At 43.1% G+C, this 21,766-nt stretch overlaps 1 protein-coding gene across 7 annotated transcripts in view; it reads right to left on the bottom strand.

Annotated features, from left to right (window-relative positions):
• LOC125447272 (genetic suppressor element 1-like) overlaps positions 1 to 21,766 on the bottom strand; it is a 277,157-nt gene that overhangs the window by 107,611 nt on the left and 147,780 nt on the right. The window lies entirely within an intron of this gene.

The following is a 21,766-nucleotide window of genomic DNA, read 5'->3' as shown; positions in this document are numbered from 1 at the left end:
GTTGGCTTCGCTCAACCCTTTCACCGAAAACCATTTTGGAATCAAAAGCTTTCGATTCTCATTGGAAAAATTTGAGATATCAGCATTTTGCAATCGCCCCGAATTAAAGAGACTCTCAAAATAAAAAAAAATTAATGATGAGATTACTTTTTCAAATGAGGTTTTTTTTAAAATACGTTTTCTCTTCATATTTACCCCAGACCATAGTACTGCAGCTGAAATTGTATTCAATCTGAATTCCTAACCTCTGAATTTAAGCAGGCGTAGATTGAGATGTCTTTACTCTCCAATTTTCATAACCCAGCCAAAACCACATTGTTAATTTTTCCCAGATTACCATCTTCCCTGGTAAGACAGCATCCATGTAGCTAATCTCTTTTAAGTGGTACAGTATATTCAAACTAGTAAACTCATCCAGAGCATTTATATTTTAAACAAAGGCATTCGGCCTTAAATTTAACAAAATGATTCCAACCCCTGTCAGTCAGCTCCTACCAGAGTTTGAATGCCAAGGTTGTAAATATCTTTAGTTATAGAAAATCTTCTGTTCAGATAACTATGTCCACATTGCAAATGAAAAATGCTGAGCTAAACTTGTATTGTTGAAATTTTACACTCTTGCCACTGGCGGTACCACAGTGCTATTTTTAGCAGGAGGGTATTTTGCAAACCCTCTCTTACAATTGTATCTATTATTATTATGAGATATCTCCATCAGTAACACGGCCAGCAGTTACTGATCAACCCTAACTGCCCTTGTTAATATGATGGTCAGCTCTCACCTTAAGCTATCACAGTCCGAATGGTGCAGGTACATCACAGTGCTGTTGTACAGCGATTCCAAGATTTTGACCCCAGTGACAGTAAAGGAACCACAATATATGTCCAAGTCAGGATGGTAGATGACTTGGAATTGGGAAATTTTCCTTTGCGCGTGCTCTCTTCTCTGTTGTAATTTGGTGCTTCCCAAACCTTCTCTCACTGTGACGCCAATGTTAAAGTTTGAAAATTGTGCTGACCCCTCTGAGGAACTGAAGTTTGGGGGTTGCTGTGAGAGTTACAGCCTGTTAAAGTGGGATCACAGCCTGATGTGAACTCCACGGTGGCCATTGCTGCCTTAGACCTTGGGACGCCAAACGTTCAGCTCGCAAGCTTATTTGGGACTCAACTCACAGTCTGGGAAGCTCAAGGGTTTGGGAGGGACTATCAGGATCCACAAGTGAAATGCTCAGTCCATTTGACAGGCACATACATGGTGGCTGCACTGTGGACTAGGTGGTGGAGGGAATTAATGTGGGGGGGGTGTAGCGTATCTATCAAATGGGTCGCATTGGCCTGGTTGGTTCTGACCTTCACAGTATTGTTGAAGCCGAACGGATCCTGTAAAGTGGAGAGTATCCTATCACGCTTGTGTCCCTTTGATAGAGTATGGGCTTCGGTGTGACAGGAAATGCGTCCCTTATCGAAATATACCCAGCCTTCGACCTACGTTTATAGCCACAATATTTTCAAGGTTGGTCCAGTTCAGTGTCTGGTCAATCGAACTCCCTGGGATGCTGGAAGTGGAGGAATCAGTGATAATCTCATTCAACGCCAAAGACAGCTAGATAAATTCTCTCTTGTGGAGATACTAACAAATGTTATTAGCCTGAATTTTATTAAACATTTGTCAGCCCAATGTATTAATGTTGTCTGGTCTGCTGCACAGGGACATGGGCTGTTTCACTGTCTGAGGAGTTGCTAGCGGTGCTGAAAATTGTACATTTGTCAGCAGATGTCCCTACCTCTGACCTTATGATGGAGGAAATGTTGTTGGTAAAACTGTCAAATGTGGTTGGGCTGAGGTCACTGCCCTAATGAACCCCTGTGGTATGTCCTAGGGTTGTGCTTGACCTTCTAACTGAACTGCTCCAGTCCTGTGAGAATGGTACTCTCACAATGATTGATAGGTGGAAAATTCCAGAATATTGACCCAACCAATCAAAGCTCTCTGTCTGTCAGTTAAATATTTGTCTGCAGAATTTACACGAGAGTGGGATGATGTCTTTAATCTCTGCCCGCAGGAGGCTGGTTCATTTTGTTGGGAAATATTTCACAAGCACCCTTTCGAGACAGATTTATTTGATTTGGTCACAGCAATTTTCATAAGTGCAGATAATTACTTGTGAACATTCTATAAAACAAAACCTATGTTTTACAGCAACTGTATGAGAATGGGAGATCATTATAACCCATTAAATAAAACTAATGTTAAGCTGTGATGCAAAATTAGGAAGCACCATTTTCTGCAAAAGATGCTGTATAAATCTAGAGCTCCTTCTCCCTGTAAGTGCAGTATTTTTGAGATACTTCTGCCTCTATTTCTGACCCTGGTAGGATCTGAAAATTGGATCATTTGATTCTGCTCCTCTCTCCACAGAAGCTGCCAGACCCATTGAGTGTTTCCAGCAATTTCTGTTCTTATCTAAGTGTGGAGCTGGAGGAACACAGCAGGCCAGGCAGCATCAGAAGAACAGGAAGAATAGTCCCAAACTGAAACATCAACTTTCCTGCTCCTCTGATGCTGCTTGACCTTCTGTGTTCCTCCAGCTCCACACTTTGTTATCTCTGACTCCAGCATCTACAGTTCTTGCTATCTCTGTTTTTATCTGTTCTTGTTTCGTTGAATCATGAGTTAAGTTGCATTCAGGACAGCAGGGTAAACTTCCCTGCACTTATAAATACTGTTGTGGTATTCAGAAGCATAAATGGGCTTTATTTTCATCTTTGTTCTATGTAAGATGTAAAATTGTTACAATATTAAAGCTGTTATGCAAATATCCTGATATCAGAGGTTACGTGAATACAGCAAGGTACAATGCACAAAGATATTTATTCAGTCTCATCCAAAAGATAGTACCTCCAAGCAAATGCAGCACCTTCTCAGCGCAGCGTCAGACATGCCAGACTGGAGTCTGTGCATGAATCTCTGAAGTAGGGTGAGACACTACAATCTCCTGTCTCAGTGGTGAGGGTGTAAACGATGAGCTATACACCACAATTCAGGTCTGAATTTTCAGGTTGACCCTTGAGCGTGATTGGACGCAGGGATGGGTCCCGACCGACATGCCTCCTTCCAGGGCTCAACTTGGTATCACCTCAGAAATTGTGGAACGCCAATGCATTTCAGGGTTACCGAAGCCTGTTCTTCAGAGCTGCACAGTACATTCATTTCACAACAAAACCTGGCCTCACAGGAAAAGAGGGCATGGGCGCTGTTGTCATTACTGAACATCATTGACTGTGCCCATATTGCCATCAAGGCCCCCTGTGAGCAGTCAGTGAGATACAGTGAACCTCAATGGTTTTTACTCCTTCAATGTTGAACTAATTAGCAACATAACAAGAGTTTCCTCCATCTGTGCACTCACTTTCCTGGCTGCTGCCAGGACACCTTTGTCCTCCACCAATCAAAGATGCACAAATGAACCCTTGGAGACGAGGGATATCCCCAGAAGAAGTGGCTAATCGTTCCATTATGGGTGCCCCAGACAGAGGAAGAGTAAAGATCACGTCTGCCATTCTCAAATTTGTTTAACAACACATTACTTACTGTGAAGTTTTTTGCCCACTGCGAATCTAACGTTTGTTTATCTGTGGTTTTGGAAAAAGGAATAACTGTACTTCCTTGAGTAAAAATACACACTGCACATACATTGCATGGCTTTTTGCAAAAGTCATTGATTGCAACTTCCTCTGAGAACGGTGAAACTTCACTGTAGGATCAATGCCGCCTGCTCACTCAATCATTGAGAAGGCGTATGGGCTTTGGAAGGAGCATTTCTAGTGTTTGAAATGGTGAGGTACACCCTCCTGCAAGGGCGTTGGCCAATGCGGTGCTCTCAATGCTCTCCATAACATAGTTTCACAGAAAGGTGCTGACCTTGAGGATAGTGAGGCCTGTGGAAGAGGATGACTCTTTGCGAGAGGAAAAGGAAGTGAGAAAGGAGGAGGAAGAGGAGAAAGTGGAAAATAATACTGGCCAGAGCGGTCTCCAAACTCCAACCTTTGGGTAGAGAGCCTTCTTCCTCACCTTCATGGTATCTAATATTAGATCTAGAATGACATCGGTGAAGGACAATGCTTTATGCCTGATTTTGACTCACCTGTAACATCTCGCTTCACTCTAGTGCAGTGCGAGGTTTTGGCACAAACAATGCAGCTTTTTCCCAGAACAACCAGCAGCCTCAGTAATGATCGCCATACCTCCTTCACCATCCAACTGGCTCAAAGCAAACAGGAAACGTATCTACATATGAATCAACCCCTGACTTGCAAAAACAAAATGTAGCCTCTGCCCCCTGTCTCTGTGGCAGAAATTCAGCCCTTTGCTATGAAATTCCTTTACGAATTAATGTTAGGATGTCTGTAATTGTGAGGTCTTTCCTGTAGGAGACAGAGGCAAAATTTGGGGGCTGAAAGTGGCCACGATGGGCTCTGGGTCCTACCTCTTGTTCAGAATGTTGTTGTATGTAGGCGAATGCACCTCTTGCTCTATGCAAAGTTGGAAGAGATTAGACTGGCAAGATAACATGAGCGATCAGAATTCCTGCCGGTTTCTGTTGGCATTATCATAAACCAACATTCCGCCAACATTTATAAATGAAGTAACAATAAGATTGATAGATAGCCTGTGTTTTGTGACATTCATTCAGTGATAAGTATTCACCAGGACAACAGGGGCAAATTCTCTGCTCTTCTTCAAACTGAAGCCTTATGCTCTTTGACATGAAGCAAAACAAGACCTTGATTTAACCTCTCAGCCAAACCACATATCTCTAGCAGTACACTGCTCTTTCCATGCAGCACTTCAATGAGACTTGAACCCTGAACTGATGATTTGGAGGTGATTGTACTACAAAGTGAGCCACAGCTACATCATATAGCCCTGGTAAACTGCACATCAAATGCTCTCCGTAACCCAATTTCAGTCTTTACTTTTTACAGATTCATTAAATCATAGCTGATTCATAAAGTCTTCCCAGTCGCTCGTGAAGATTAAAACGTCTGCGCCAGCTGGTTTAGTGACCAAAACACTTATTATTCTCATGTCTGTCATGGCTAACTCACAGAACTCTGAATGGAGAGGTAAAACAAAATAGTATGGGAGAGCAGAAAAACCCTGCACATCAGAACACAGCAATGCACAGCACAGCTCACATGCAGCAACAGGATTAGCATTTGATGTGTGTGCTTGATGTGTGGTTTCCCAGAACTTGTCAAGTTAAGTATACTCCTACCATCTGTGGGGGAATTCGCAGAAGGAAATGCAGTTTGCCTCAAATGGCCAGTTGTGCATTTTTAACTGTGAAAGAAATCTGTCACTCAGGGAAATGATTGTGGCTGGCCATCCTAACATTTCAATAACAGCTTTGTAAATAGCGCCTCCATTTATTGCTGATACTGTCAGACCCTGTTACAAACATGTCTTATTCAAAGATGCCTTTTCTTGGGTCTTGACGTTCGTCATAGGGTGGGACATGCTTGCACTCTCCCATTACCATACAAGTTCACTTGACATGAAAGCACCCACTGTGTTATCATGATCAAATATATGTTCTTTAGAACAGAACGCACACTTTAACTCAATGAACCTGATTGATAATTACACTATTTGAAAGATCTGTATTTCAAAGCTGTGAGAAAGTCATCAATAATTCACACAAGCAATATAACACTTAGTACCCAGCAGCAATTTGCAGGGGTGGCAGAATTTATTTGAAGGATGCACTTAACGTGCTAACAGGAGACAAGTCTATGGAATGAAAGGAATAATTATAAGGAAAGGACACTGTATTTCATTTCTGCCTGGAAATACTGCTGAGTTAAAATTTCTCACATCCAAATCAGGTGACTTAAGCTGTTCTCCATGTTACCCTTCCTATGGGCAGTTCTGGGACAAGACTGGTTAAAAGGTACAGTAACTTGAAGCATGCTTTCACATTTAGAAAATGTCCAACCTGTAGCTACACAGTCCAGTCTGAGCTGGTTCCCTCAGGTGTAAATAAGACAATGAAGGAAGAAGTGGGGTAAGGCCATCTTGATATTTGTTTCATCAAACAAATAATTTTGTGAGAAGTGAGAAATCTTACATAATAAAGGCCCAATTGAGAAGACTAAGAGATGGTGCATAATAGCATAATTGTAGAGGAGGCAAGTGGCTGTGATTACATTAGACATAAAATGACTGAAGCAACTACTAAAATGAAACCTAACTTATTACTTGAAATATCCTTTGCTTGCTAACTAATGGTTGAAAGTTGGTTTGTTACTATACAAGTTTTAAAAAAAGTGGAATCTTGTCCAATTGTTCTCTTATATCATAAAGTGTGAAGCTGGATGAACACAGCAGGTCAAGCAGCATCTCAGGAGCACAAAAGCTGGTGTTTCCGGCCTAGACCCTTCATCAGAGAGGGGGATGGGGACAGGGTTCTGGAATAAATAGGGAGAGTGGGAGACGCGGACCGAAGATGGAGAGAAAAGAAGATAGGTGGAGAGGAGAGTATAGGTGGGGAGGTAGGGAGGGGATAGGTCAGTCCAGGGAAGACGGACAGGTCAAGGAGGTGGGATGATGTTAGTAGGTAGGAGATGGAGGTGCGGCTTGGGGTGGGAGGAAGGGATGGGTGAGAGGAAGAACAGGTTGGGGAGGGAGAGACAGCCTGGGCTGGTTTTGGGATGCAGTGGGGGGAGGGGAGATTTTGAATCTTGTGAAGTCCACATTGATACTATTGGGTTGCAGGGTTCCCAAGCGGAATATGAGTTGCTGTTCCTGCAACCTTCGGGTGGCATCATTGTGGCACTGCAGGAGGCCCATGATGGACATGTCATCTAAAGAATGGGAGGGGGAGTTGAAATGGTTCACGACTGGGAGTTGTTTATGGTGAACTGAGTGGAGGTGTTCTGCAAAGCGGTCTCCAAGCCTCCGCTTGGTTGCCCCAATGTAGAGGTAGCCATACCGGGTACAATGGATGCAGTATACCACATTGGCAGATGTGCAGATGAATCTCTGCTTAATATGGAAAGTCATCTTGGGGCCTGGGATAGGGGTGAGGGAGGAGGTGTGGGGGCAAGTGTAGCACTTCCTGCGGTTGCAGGGGAAGGTGCCAGGTGTGGTGGGGTTGGAGGGCGGTGTGGAGCGAACAAGGGAGTCACGGAGAGAGTGGTCTCTCCAGAAAGCAGACAAGGGTAGGGATGGAAAAATGTCTTGGGTGGTGGGATCGGATTGCAGATGGTGGAATGTCGGAGGATGATGTGTTGTATCCGGAGGTTAGTGGGGTGGTGTGTAAGAACGAGGGGGATCCACTTTGGGCGGCTGTGGTGGGGGCGCGGTGTGAGGGATGTGTTGCGGGAAATGCGGGAGACACGGTCAAGGGCGTTCTCGACCATTGTGGGGGGAAAGTTGCGGTCCTTGAAGAACTTGGACATCTGGGATGAGCGGGAGTGGAATGCCTCATCGTGGGAGCAGATGTGGCGGAGGCGGAGGAATTGGGAATAGGGGATGGAATTTTTGCAGGAGGGTGGGTGGGAGTTGGTGTATTCTAGGTAGCTGTGGGAGTCGGTGGGCTTGAAATGGACATCAGTTACAAGCTGGTTGCCTGAGATGGAGACTGAGAGGTCCAGGAAGGTGAGGGATGTGCTGGAGATGGCCCAGGTGAACTGAAGGTTGGGGTGGAAGGTGTTGGTGAAGTGGATGAACTGTTCGAGCTCCTCTGGGGAGCAAGACGTGGCGCCGATACAGTCATCAATGTAACGGAGGAAGAGGTGGGGTTTGGGGCCTGCGTAGGTGAGGAAGAGGGACTGTTCCACATGACCTACAAAGAGGCCGGCATAGCTGAGGGCCATGCGGGTGCCCATGGCCACCCCCTTTGTCTGTAGGAAGTGTTCTCTTGTTTTGCGTTATGGGGATTCTATTTTTATGAAATGTTTTTGGTCACAGCGATTGCAACGTCAGTTTTGGCCTCTTAAGCAGCTTATTTAATTATTTACATTTGAAGCAGTTAAGAGAAGGTTCACTAAACTGATTCATAGGATGAAGGGGTTGCCTTATCAGGAAGGGTCGAATAGGTTGGGCCCGTGTTCATCAAGTGTTCAAGCATTAGAGGTGACCTTACTGAAACATGCAAGATTCTGAGGGAGAACAAAAAGGTTGTTTCTGCTTCCCTTCATGGGGGAATCTAGAACTTGGTAGGAGGGTGGGTGGGAGAATGAAAGACAATGTTTTAAAGGAGGGGTCTCCCATTCAAAAGTGAGATTAGGAGGAATTTATTCTCTCTGAGGGTCGTTTAGTCTTTGGGCTTCTTTTCCCCAGACAGCAGTGAAGGGTGGGCCATTGAATATATTCGAGGATGAGAGTTTTGATTTATATGGGAATCCAAGGTTGCGTGCAAGAGATGGTTGTGAGTGAGGGTCGCAGATGGCAAAGTGGAGTTAAAGGCACAGTCAGATCAGCCCTGATCTTATCGATTGGTGAGACGGACTCAATAGCAGAACAGCCTTCTCCTGCTCCTGTTTCTTATAATCTTATTACATCATTGAATACTTTCAAAGACATTGATGAGCAGAATGGAAAGCGAGGGTAGAATAGGAGGAAAGAACTCGGTAGGGGATGAATTCACACCAATGAATTGCTTAGAGTTGAAACAGGTGATAACCTTCTGTATCTGGGACTGTGTCTGGACGAAGATGATGAAATGGAAGGAGACCATCCTCACAAGCAGTCAGGCAGACCTCAGTGAAGGGATAATGGTGAGGGTGGGTGTGAGGAGGGTTAGGCCCTTGTTATTCAAGTAGGAGGTACACCATTGCCCCCAATCCAAAACAGAGCCCTCCAATTTTAACCTACTAGCTCCAAAACATTGTCCTCCACATACTTGGCAGTGAGGGGGTTGGGAGGAAAAGATGCCATGGGCACAGTGACATTGTCATGCCAATGTAATTTTATGCTCCTCTGTTCACCAAATGCGATGGATGGGAGCTGGGGTGGAGAGTAAAATTCCACCCACAGAAATACTTGCCTCTGAAAAAGTTCTTTTACTAAGAAGATTTGCAAAGCTGTGATAACTAATATGAATCTCCCAAAGTTGGACAGATTAAGTGAAGCATGGTGTCAGTTTCCTTTTGACATTCATGTATACGTAACACAATGTTGTTACACTAACTCAATCCATCAAAACAGACACCTTGCTAGTAATGTTGAAAGTAGCAGCTACACTAGTGAGTCTTGACACCTCCAGTTTGTCAAGATTTAACTTATTAACTGATCTAGCCTAATGCAGGATCTAATAATCATAAGGGGAGTTGATTATAGATGAATATCTGAGAAATATCAGTTTCACACAAAAAACATCCTGTAGGATGTTATCAGAGGCTGGCAGAAGCAGACAGGGCCCAAACATATCACCCACTCTTTTGCAAAATCCTCCTTCTATCTAATTGCCATATTTTTCTGTCAATGTAAACACAAGTGTTAAAGAAACTCAGAAGTCTGGCAGTATCTGTGGAGAGAGGAACAGAGTGAACATTTTGTGTTCAATATGACTCTTCTTCGTAAGATTCTCCATCAATCTACAGATGCTGCGTTTCTCCAGTGCTTTCTGTCTTAATTTTGGATCTCTCACAGTACTTTGCAGGTGTTTTGCTGAATACAGTTTGATACTGACTTTGGTATAAGCCGCCTCGTACAGCAAATGCTGACAAATCACAAGTAAAAACATTTTGGCGCAGCTTTCAATCATGTTATCATGATACAATGAATAGTCAATGAAGTTGCTTTTTCAAAACCAGGAGCAATGGAAATAAGATTCAGATTAATGTAGTTGCCTTTTGCTTGTGCATTAGTTCCATATTCAAACAAATACTTTCCTGATTTTGCAAAAGCCCTCACATATGTTAAAACTATTGCTGCAGATGTGTTACTTACTCCATTATGCTACTGTGTACTGCATAGGAAATAGCAATACCGCATCTGCTCAAATCTGATCTCCCCACTATAGGAAAGATGTGGTGAAATTTGAAAGGCTGCAGAGATGATGTACAAGGATGTTGCCAGGGTTGGAGGGTCTCAGCTATAAGGACAGGTTGGACAGGCTAGGGCTATTTTCCCTGTACCGCTGGAGGCTGAGGGGAGACCTTAGGGAGGTTTATAAAATCGTGAGGGGCACACATAGGATGAATAGCCAAGGTCGATTTCCCAGGGTCAGGGAGCTCAAAACTAGAGGGTATAGGTTTAAAGGGAAAGGGGAAAGATTTAGAAAGGGCCTAAGGGGCAACCTTTTCACACAGTGTGTGCATGGAACGGACTGCCAGAGGAAGTGGTGGAGGCTGCTACGATTACAAATTTCAAAAGGTAAATGAATGGCTACATGGTTAGGAAGAGTTTAGAGGGATATGGGCTAATTGCTGGCAAATGGGACTAGATTAATATTTAGGATCAAAAACAAAATTGCTGTTTTTTGCTTTTCCTCCTGATTTACGGTATACGCAGTTCTTTTGACTTCTATTTAATATTTAGGATGTCTGGTCAGCACGGACAAGTTGGGAGTGAAGGGTCTGTTTCTGTGCTGTATGACTCTATAATGCAATTCTCATTGCTCAAACCAGTTATGACACTGAAAAACAACTCAGAAGCTTCTGAACAAGTGCACGGATATGCAGCCTGTCTCACTGAACAGACTACTTCATCAATATTAGCTCATCATCATCACTTCTAATGACTTTTCCTGTTGGAGATGACTTATCAGCAGAAACAAGAATGTTTGGAAAAACACAACCCAAGCATAGTAGAGGTGACAAAACCTCAACGGAAGCTTGAACATAATTACTCAAATTTGGATGCAAGAGATTTTGATAAAACGTTAAAGCTTGCCTTGTGGGGAGGTGACGGCCCAGTGATATTATTGTAAAACTGTTAATCCAGAGACCCAGGAGAACGTTCTGGGGACCCAGGTTCAAATCCTGCCACGGCAGACAGTGGAATTTGAATTCCATAAAATATTTGGAATTGAGAATCTAAAGATGACCGTGAATCCATTGTCGATTGTCAGGAAAAACCCAACTGGTTCACCAATGCCGTTTAGGGAAGGAAACTGCCAAACTTATCCGGCCCAGCCTACATGTGACTCCAGACCCAAGCCATGTGGTTGTCTCTCAACTGCTCTCTGGGCAATAAATGCTGATAAGCCATCGTCCCATGAATGAATAAATAATAAAAAGTCGATAATATAAGCTTTGGTGATACAGGAAGTGGTCTCAACTTCTTCAGGCCAAAAAGACTGTTACCGAAGTTTACTAGCCATGTACAACATATGACTTTCCAATTATTTCAATGAAATATTTTCATATCGAATGTGTTCGCTTTGGGCCACAGATCATTCACTCAGTTGTTCAAGACATTAATTAATGAGGCAAAGTAAGTCTCCACTAGCTCTCAAAATGTGTACATTTAAAACTGTTTTCTTTTTACCAACATCATGCTTTGGTATTTTGTACCTGAGATTGTCCAGGTGGGGAACACTCAAAGCCAATGTTACCATTTATACAAAGGCAAAGGCAGTCATACACAGAAGCAAAGACAAGCCGTGGGAAAAGCAGAAAGGCCTTGAATTTACACTAGGCATGTCATGGTCTCAGGAAGTTTCAAAGCGCTTTACAGTCAACGAAATAATTTTACACACACAGAGACAGAAGTAGGCTATTCTGTCCCTCTAGCCCGTAACATCATTCAGATTGTGTTTTGAATCCCACATTCCCATCTACCCCAATAACCTTTGATTCCCTTCCTGAATTAAAAGCTGTTCAGCTCCACATCGAAAGCATTCAATGATCCTACCATCGCCTACTTCTGAGGCAAACAGTTCCAAAGTTGTACAAACTTCAGAGAGAAAAGCAGAATTCATCTCTGTTGGAAAAGAGCAACCCATTATTTTTACAGAGTGGTCCCCAGTTCTGGACTCACTAACTAGAGGAAATATCCTTTCCATTTCTGCCCTGTCAAGACCAATCAGGATTTTACGTGCTTCAATCAAGTTGTCCCGTAGTTTTCTTGAATCTAATGGAAACAAGAGCAGTCTGTCCAACCTATCCTAGTATGCATTTTAAATATTAACTAGAGTTCAATTAATCCAGGCTCCTCTCTTATACCAAACACAGTCACCACTAAATAGGTGGTAAGAACAAATATTCAAAGAAAATGACAAATTGAAAAAAAATGTTTTTAATGTCCTATGATTTTGCCCCAAGGTTGAGCACAGCAGTGTTCTGGAGATTGAGAATGGCCAAGTGTGGAGGTTTTGGCATCTCTAAATACCAGACCTGCCAAGACAAAAGCAAATGGTTAAGAAGGTGGCTAAATAAGTCACAACCTTATTAATGTTTGGACATTATTTTCTCATTGAAAGCAGCTAAAAGATAAGCTATGTGGTGAAAAAGCAATGAAACTCTAACGTGCAGCAAATTACTAAGTCCATCCCTGATATTTCTTTTAGACTGCTTTGCGAAGTGAATCTACAGCTGCAAGGCAGCTTCCAGGCAGTGCTTGTGATCTTTCCCGACCAGATTAAAGTCTCCAACGGCAGGAAATAGAACTACCAAGTCAAACAGCAGCATTGCATCATAGCATCCTCACAGAATAGAGATCTAAATGATGCAGCACATTGGCAGCAATGGCAAGCTAGCTCATGCTTAAAGTTTGGTTTTCAACTCTTCTAGTGCCTGAAAGTTATCACAATGACCAGCCTTCTATGAGACACAATAACATTGTTTTTAAATTGTTTCTTGGTTCTGAGCATTACTAGCTTGGCCAACATTCAGCCCATCCCTAATTACGATATGGAAAGTGGTGGTAGGCTGCTTTCTTCAACTGTGGCAGTCCTTGTTGTGTAGGGAGCCCTACACTGCTGGCAGGGAGGGAGTTCCAGGCTTTTGACCCAGTGACAGTGAAGGAATGGTGGTATAGTTCCAAATCAGAATGGCGGTGCCTTGAAGGGCAATTCACAGATGGTGGTGTTCTGAACTACTGGCTGGAGGTCATGAGTTTGGAAGTGCTATCAGAGGTGCCTTGGCGAATTACTGCAATTCATCTCGTAGAGGGTACACATCACTGCTACTGTGCATTGGTGATGGTGGGAGTTAATTTTGTAGGTGGTGGATGGGGTATCAGACATGTGGCAATTTGTCCTAAATGACATCACGTGCATTATTGGAGCTACACGTATCCAGGCAAGTGGAGAGAATTCCATCATACTCATGATTTGTTCTTGGTGGATTGGTATTAGGGAGATGGGAGATGAGTTTCTCACTGCAGAATTTCCATCCTCTGACCTGATCCTGCAGCCACTAAGAGTCAACCACATTGTTACAAGCCTGGAGTCACATGGAGGCTGGACCAGACAGGGGGCAGGGCTCCTTTCCTGAAGCATGTATGTGAGCCAGATAAATTACAACAATCGACATAGTTGCCATTAATTCCACATAATTTTAAAATTTAATTCAAATTTCACCATCTACCATTGTGGCATTCAAACTCAGGTCCCCAGAACAATAACGTAAGCATGTGGCTTGCTATTCTAGTGACATTAAAGTATGCCACCGTCTCCCATTTAATTGCCTACGAAATTGTGAGCAAGACTTATTCTTGCTGTGGTAACATTCTTGAGAAACACAACATCTTCTCTAAGGCGCCTGTTCGGAAACAGAAGTGCAAAGCAGTGAGATTGATTATACGTGCTGGCTATCAGTGGCTTCTCCAAATGTTCAACACTCATTCTGCCTGCAAAAATGACTGGACCTTTTCAGGTCACAACAGCATCAACAAGGATGCTGTGAGGCAGAGTTTTTAAATTGGGCTGTCGGATGAGCCAAATTATATTCGGATCGCCTTTAAAACCACCCCCCCCCTGCGCATTGAGGTGAAAGCACAGATTCTTCATGGAAGTTGAAAATGTTACAATTCACTTGTATCCGCTTCTTCATGTGTTCCACCTCCATTTAAAAAAAATCATCTTCCAGTCACTCCGTGCCAAGGTTGGTTAGGCAAAAAAACCAACAGAAGATGTTTGACCTTCAATAATCGTTATTGATAAAGATGAAACGTGAGGCACGAAAGGCAGATCAGATTACTTGTCCGCACAACTAATTTGCTTTCTGCTGCTTTGGGCTCAGTAGAAGCCTCCAAGTTGCTAGTCCTCGGTGGTATCCCATCACCAAGTCACCTTTCATTCGCACATGGAGAGTCCTTGACACTGATCCGGCTCTCTCAAAGCCAGCTCTTACAGTGAACAGTATCTCTGCCACTCCTGTTCTTATCTGTCAGCCAGGGCTCCCTGATTGGACCAGATTAACAGCCCCATCAGGGAACTCATATCCTATGAGGCCTGCCTGGCTGACCTTAGAGTAGAGTCAAAGGGGGTTTTCAGGCTGACAGCAGCTAAAATATCCCTGCCTTCAGGGCCTTTTGTTGAGCTGATATCAGGAGTTGATAGGGTTGTATGACCAATTAAATCAGCGCAACTGGAGATTACCCATCAGCCTCCAGGTTGCTGCAGTTGTAGGTGTCAATGTAGGTGCCTTGAAGAAAACACCCAGTGGCACCATGGAAAGCCAACATTCCAGTCAGGCTTTGAGGCCCTCCCTAGCAGCTTACGTTCAAAAGCAGCCACAGATCACCCAGTAGACAGGCCCTCCCAATTTTAATATAAACATTTCAAAAGCTAAGCGGAGGCTTGGGGACCGCTTTGCAGAACACCTCCGCTCGGTTCGCAATAAACAACTGCACCGCCCAGTCTCAAACCATTTCCACTCCCCCTCCCATTCTTTAGATGACATGTCCATCATGGGCTTCCTGCAGTGCCACAATGATGCCACCCGAAGGTTGCAGGAACAGCAACTCATATTCCGCTTGGGAACCCTGCAGCCCAATGGTATCAATGTGGACTTCACCAGCTTCAAAATTTCCCCTTCCCCCACCGCATCCCAAAACCAGCCCAGTTCGACCCTCCCCCCACTGCACCACACAACCAGCCCAGCTCTTCCCCTCCACCCAATGCATCCCAAAACCAGTCCTACCTGTCTCTGCCTCCCTAACCTGTTCTTCCTCTCACCCATCCTTTCCTCCCACCCCAAGCCGCACCTCCGTCTCCTACCTACTAACCTCATCCCACCTCCTTGACCTGTCCGTCTTCCCTGGACTGACCTATCCCCTCCCTACCTCCCCACCTATACTCTCCTCTCCACCTATCTTCTTTTCTCTCCATCTTCGGTCCGCCTCCCCCTCTTTCCCTATTTATTCCAGAACCCTCACCCCATCCCCCTCTTTGATGAAGGGTCTAGGCCCGAAACGTCAGCTTTTGTGCTCCTGAGATGCTGCTGGGCCTGCTGTGTTCATCCAGCCTCACATTTTATTATCTTGGATTCTCCAGCATCTGCAGTTCCCATTATCACTTTAAACTCGCCAGCATCTTTTCCTACAACGTCCGACAATAGCCATGTCCAGTCATCCACTGAGCTTTTCTGAATTATATACACAACTGGCCTTTGGATGTGATAGCCCTGTCCTGTGATCCCTCAGCCCACTACCATCCAGTATCATACCTATAATATTCTGTTCCTCAGACTTTTATCACAAAACACATCAGCATGATGTAGAGGATTGCCTTCCATCAGCTGCTCAAATTCTGATAGTTAATGATAAATCGCGATTAACCGTAAGTAATGAACCTTAATTACTTTGCCATGTTGGATGACCTATACCTTATCCACATGGCCTATTACTCTCCCAGGATCTTTCCATTCCTCAAGGCCATCTTTCTCATAATTCATTCTATCTTGGGCAGTCTTATACAATGTATTAGAGCTCTGAAAGGCCTCAGGCTTGATGACAGCCATTTCCCCTGCGCATAAGTCACTCAAATGCACAGAAAAAAAAAGAACTAATTATGGTCCTCTCTAGGTTGGGGGTTGAGGGGGGGAATCATAGTCCATGAGAAAGGGTAATTTGGGATTACCATAGATCATTTGAGGCGACTGTACCCTCCAATCATCTAACATTAATTCTTGGTATGAACTGTCCATGCCAGTGCAGTCGTCAATCGCAGTCTGGTTGATCTGCTAAGATTTTATGCAGCATTCAATCTAACACAATGTGATTCTTTTCACAGAGTCGACTGCTGAAAGGGCTTTCAGTTGCGGTATTCATGACCACAATGTTCATGCTTTCGCACATCTCTAAACTTGTCATTAGCAAATTCCACTCCATTATCAATGAGAAACTTTGCCAGTGCCCCATGACCAGTCCTTTATACATTTCTCCATGACTTTATCAACAATCACCTTTTCGTCCTTGTCATGTTTTACTGTAGCAGGACTGAATCTGGTTGCCATGAGTATAAAGTGTAAAATAAAAATATTGGTGTCTTTGTGCTATACATTGGGATCCACGGCAACTACCTAATTAAAGTCAGATACCATTGGAAGGCTTACAACAGACTTTGCAGCATTCTTTAATACTATGTAGATATTTTACATTTTGCATAAGTCTTTTCCACGAACTCTGTGCACTCCGCTTCAAGGAAACATTGATCCTTTGGAAGGATTTTAAATTTTTGACAAACGGGGTGAACAAATTTTCAGCGAAGCTTAAGACAATTCACTTCTTTTTCCCACTCTGTTCTTTATCACCTGATATCAGTAATACTTCCCTCATATTTCAGTTCAAAATGTGAGGTATTATTAAGAGAATATAATAATCCCCTGATTGGGTAAGCTGCAGATCCAGCGACTTTCTAAACACAGTTTCATTTGCAACTTTTCCATGGATGGGATATTTAACAGCAATGGTATCACATTATAGATAAATCAGCACCAAAAAACTGATTTTTTCCAGCTATTTTGCATAAATCATCAATTGTACCTCAATATTTTGTTGTTCCCAAGCCAAAAAGAGAACTTCAATATTCCCTGACCATATATCAATCTTCACTACTGTGAATCTAGTAAACATCTCAGCAAATCTGTTCCACACAGCTGAGATGCCACTACTATCCTACACCACACTGTTAAATGAATCTATGACTGATAATATTAATCACTGGTCTATACTTACATAAGGGTAATTACATCGGGATGAAAGTAGAGTTAGCTGGAGTGGACTAGGAAAAGAGGGTAGCAGAGAAGATGATTGAGGAAGAATGGCAGATGTTTCAGAAAACAGCTCATGGCTCAAAACTAAATGGTTCATGGCTCACAACAAAAATATATCCCAGTGAGAAAGGGGGATTCTAGAAAGTGGAATAAACCAACCATCGTTATCCAAGGAACTTAACTATAGTATCAAATTGAAAGAAAACAAATAATGTGGCAAAGATTAGTGGTAAACCAGAGGATTAGTTAAGTTTTAAAAGCCAACAAAAGGTGACTGAAAAAAAGGAGGGAGAAACTATGACAGCATACTAGCAAGTAATATAAAAACAGAGAGTAAAAGTTTCTTCAATGACATAAAAAAGAAGAGAGAGGCCGAAGTAATCACCGGCTTCTTACAGATTGAAGGTGGGGACACAGGTAACGGCAGGGTAGTTGAACAAATATTTTTGCATCAGGCTCATTGAAGAGGACACCAATAACTTTTGAAAATATAAGTAATCAAGGGGCTAAATGGGGTGGGGAATAAATTGCTTCATTAATTATCATTAAATAAAATGTTCTAGTGTAACTAATGAAGCTAAATGCCGATACATCTGTGGACTTCTTGGGTTGTATCCAATGATTTTAAAGGATGTAGCTGCAGAGGTACTGGATGCACTAGTAGTAATTTTCCAAGAAACCTATAATTCCAGAAAAGTCTAGGAATGTTGGGAAACTCCTAACATAAAGAGGAACCCTGTCAAAAAGGGAGGGAGACAAAAAAATGGTGACGATGCCAATTAGCCTATCACTGGCCATTGGGGAAGTGTCCATCGTAAAAGATGTAATTACAGAGTGTTGAGAAACAAATAAAATAATCAAGCAAAGTCAGCATCACTTCATGAAAGGAAAACAATGAAGACAAATTTGTTACAATTCTTTGAGGAGTTAACACACAAGATAGACAAAGGGGAAGCAGTTGATGTAATATATTTGGATTTCCAAAAGGTGTTTGATGAGGCACACATACAAGGCTACTTGATAAGGTAAGAGCCTATGGTATTGAAGGCAATATATAAGCAAGGACAGAGGATTGGCTGAATAATAGAAAACAGAGAGTTTGAATCTATGTATCGATATAAAATAGGGATAGAGTATAAACATAGCGAGACCTTGCTAAACCTATACAAGGCAGTAGTCAGGCCATCACTGGAATGCAGTGAACAATTCTAGTCTCCTTATCTAAGGAAATATACACTGACATTGGAGCCCATGTAATGAAGATTCACTGCACTGATTCTAGGTATGGAGGGAATTTCTTATGAGAGATTGAGTAGGTTGGGCTTGAACTCACTGGAGTTTAGAATAATGACAGGAGACCTTACTAAAACATAAAAGAAATACAGGTAGAAGTAGAGAGACACTTTTACTTTGTGGAAGAGTTTCAAACCAGAGGACATAATCTCAGAGTAAGAGTTGCACATTTCAGACAGAACTCGGGAAGATATTATTCTCTTTGCGGGTACTGAACCATTAGAATTATTTACCACAGAGGGCTGTTGAAGCGTGGATGTGTTTAAGGACTTAAGAGTTTCTGTGCATTTGAGTTTGAGACAGGCAGATTTTTAATCAGTCAGGGAAGCGAGTATTATAGGGAAAAGGCGGGTCAATGGGATTGAGAATTATCAGATCAGCCATGATCTCGTTGAATGGGGCAGCAGACTCAATGGGTCAAATGGCCTACTTCTGTTCCCAAGGCTTATGGTCTAAACCTTTTTGTGAATAGCACAATTCCTTCCAACTTGTCATTGCTATCATCTTCAGCCTCCAAACTCTCTGTGTCACGTGTCAACTTGAGAACCTTGCTGTTCCACTCTGGGCAGTTGAAGGGCATGCTACTATTGTGAGTAGAATCCAAAGAAGTGGTTAACTGTTCCTATAGACCATAAGACACAGGAGTGGAAGTAAGGCCATTCGGCCCATCAAGTCCACTCCATCATTTAAATCGTGGCTGATGGGCATTTCAACTCCACTTCCCTGCACTCTCCCTGTAGCCCTTGATTCCTTGTGAGATCAAGAATTTGTCGATCTCTGCCTTGAAGGCATCCAATGTTCCAGCCTCCACTGCACTCTATGGCAGTGAATTCCACAAGCCCACCACTCTCTCCCAGACATTTCAGAAGTTCATTCACCTACCACAGTCCTATGATGCTACGCTTGTCATTTGCTGTGATATTCAGTCCTGCTAAAACTGCGTTCATTCTCATTCTTTTTGACTTAAACTTTTCCTTTGCATTAGCACCTCATTCATGTCTAGATGATCTCAAAATGCCACAATCGCCAAATACACTCCACTCTTTGGTGACACCCTGGAATGTCCCATTGTGCCACCAAGGCTTCTGGAAATGACTGCCTCCCAGGAATGCTGTCAGAGCTGCAGACATTCGCTCCAAATGGGGGTCTCTTTCCAAGAACTGAATCTTGCCAAAGACCAGGAGACTGTCTGCATGTGACATCTTAGCACAATCCAGTAATTTATTTAGGAGCACTGAACAACACATCTCTGAATTGACCTACTGCAATATTTTATACAGTCTGCTAAAGTCCATGATATACTCCGTCATGGAAATGACTGTCTAACATTTGAAATCAATCAGGGCCTGACTGTGCCACACAGGCATCGACGATTCCTCTTTCTGGTACATTTTGTCCACAATACCTGATCTTCTTCTTTTCATGACCACCGAAACTAAAGGGTTTTGCCCAGCTGGAACACGTTAGTTCCTGCAGCTACTTAGCTGCTCCACTGCCGCATCTCACCTCTACAGCCTCCGTCAGCGGCTTTGATTTACGTTGTCTGTGGCCACATAGCGTCTCACCTGCCTCAGACTTCCGCATCTGCTCCTTGCTTCTGCCCTGTTTTTCTCCTCTTTCTTTTCAGCCTCAGTGTGCTGACAGTTGGTCTGTCTAGGTATCCAGCAGCTGCCTGCCTATTCCAATTCCCCTTCTTTCTCATCATCCTCAAAAGCTTCCAGCTGCTCTATTCACCCCTGCTGAACTCCTGCACCTTCCTCCTTTGTTATTCCCTGGCTTCATGGCATTGGGCTCCACCCTTCAGCTTGTATACAGGATCGAACAGTTACCCTGCTCTTTACTCCCCACCCACCCAAACCATCTGCTGTTGGAGACCCTGCTACATTTTATTAGGCAGCAACTACGCTAAAGCTATTCCTTATCTCCTCTTACGCAGGCTTGAGTTTAAAGTTCAATACTTTGGGGTGACAGTTCCCAAGATCCACAAGCATGATGGTTTTGGATAAGTAGGCATTGGTTTGAGACAGCTAATGAACAGATCCATTTTGAACACATGAATAATTTGAGTTTTCAGGTTTAAAAATGGATGTGTTTTTTGAACTGACTGAGCCAAGCCACCTTTCGAGACAGATATTTGGCAGAGGCCAGAAGGCAGCTACAGTTCCCATCAAAAAGAAATTTTTGTGAATCTAAGGGAACAGCAGTCAAACTGGTGGAATTACTGAGCTGGTTGGTCCATGCTTTAGTGCTTCGAAATCACATCAAACACTTGCGTTTAGAATCTCCATGCAAATTGCACACATTTGCAATGCTGTCACAATCTGTGTCTACATATACACTTCATTCTTCCAAGGATCATGAGGTTCACATGCAGAGTATCAGTGGGTAATCCAACCATGACAACTTATCATTACTTTCAGCTCAAGCTAATCATACATTGCAATCTTCAGTCTTAAAAAAATGGTTTAGTTTCCAACCTTAAATTTAGTCAACCATTCTTTGTTGCCATGCTAGATGTCCGTCAGCCAGTTCCTGAAAAAATACACTAGAAGTCATTATTTCAGAGATAGTAGGAACTGCAGATGCTGGAGAATCTGAGATAACAAGGTGTAGAGCTGGATGAACACAGCAGGCCAAGCAGCATCAGAGGAGCAGGAAAGCTGACGTTTCAGGTCTAGACCCTTCTTCAGAAAACCTTCCATCCACTACAGATGTAGACATGTGTCAATAAATTCCTTCATCAGACGGGTCTAGGGCCGAAACGTCAGCTTTCGTGCTGCTAAGATGCTGCTTGGCTTGCTGTGTTCATCCAGCTCCACACTTTGTTATCATGGTCTGGATGTGTGTGTGTGTGTGTGTGTGTGTGTGTGTGTGTGTGTGTGTGTGCGCGCGCACGTGCGTGCGTGTGTGTGTGCGCGTGTGGATGTGTGTTGGGAGGGGGGTTGGATTGTAATCAATTACAGGGCATTTGGCACCAAAAATCATTGATTACCTTATGTGCTGGATGAAGGGAGACATTTTGAACGACAATACGTTCAAAACAGCATAACGTTCTGTAAGTGTGGATGTTTGTACAATCTGTACAAACTCTGTCAGGCTAAATACACCTGAGGCTGAAAGTATGTATGTCCAATAATAGTAATTTGATACAAACAAAGTAACTTTTTTTACCTCACAAATGAAAATCGAACGTGTACTCGCAATGTATATTCAACTTTATTCAATCCATATCGATTGAGACAACGACTCTGAGGTTTGTGCTCAGTTTCAACATCCTGTTTCAATTAACATACACATCTTG

Source organism: Stegostoma tigrinum, chromosome 2 (genome assembly GCF_030684315.1).
Source record: "Stegostoma tigrinum isolate sSteTig4 chromosome 2, sSteTig4.hap1, whole genome shotgun sequence".
NCBI lineage: Eukaryota > Metazoa > Chordata > Chondrichthyes > Orectolobiformes > Stegostomatidae > Stegostoma > Stegostoma tigrinum.
This window is presented reverse-complemented; position numbering and strand designations above follow the sequence as displayed.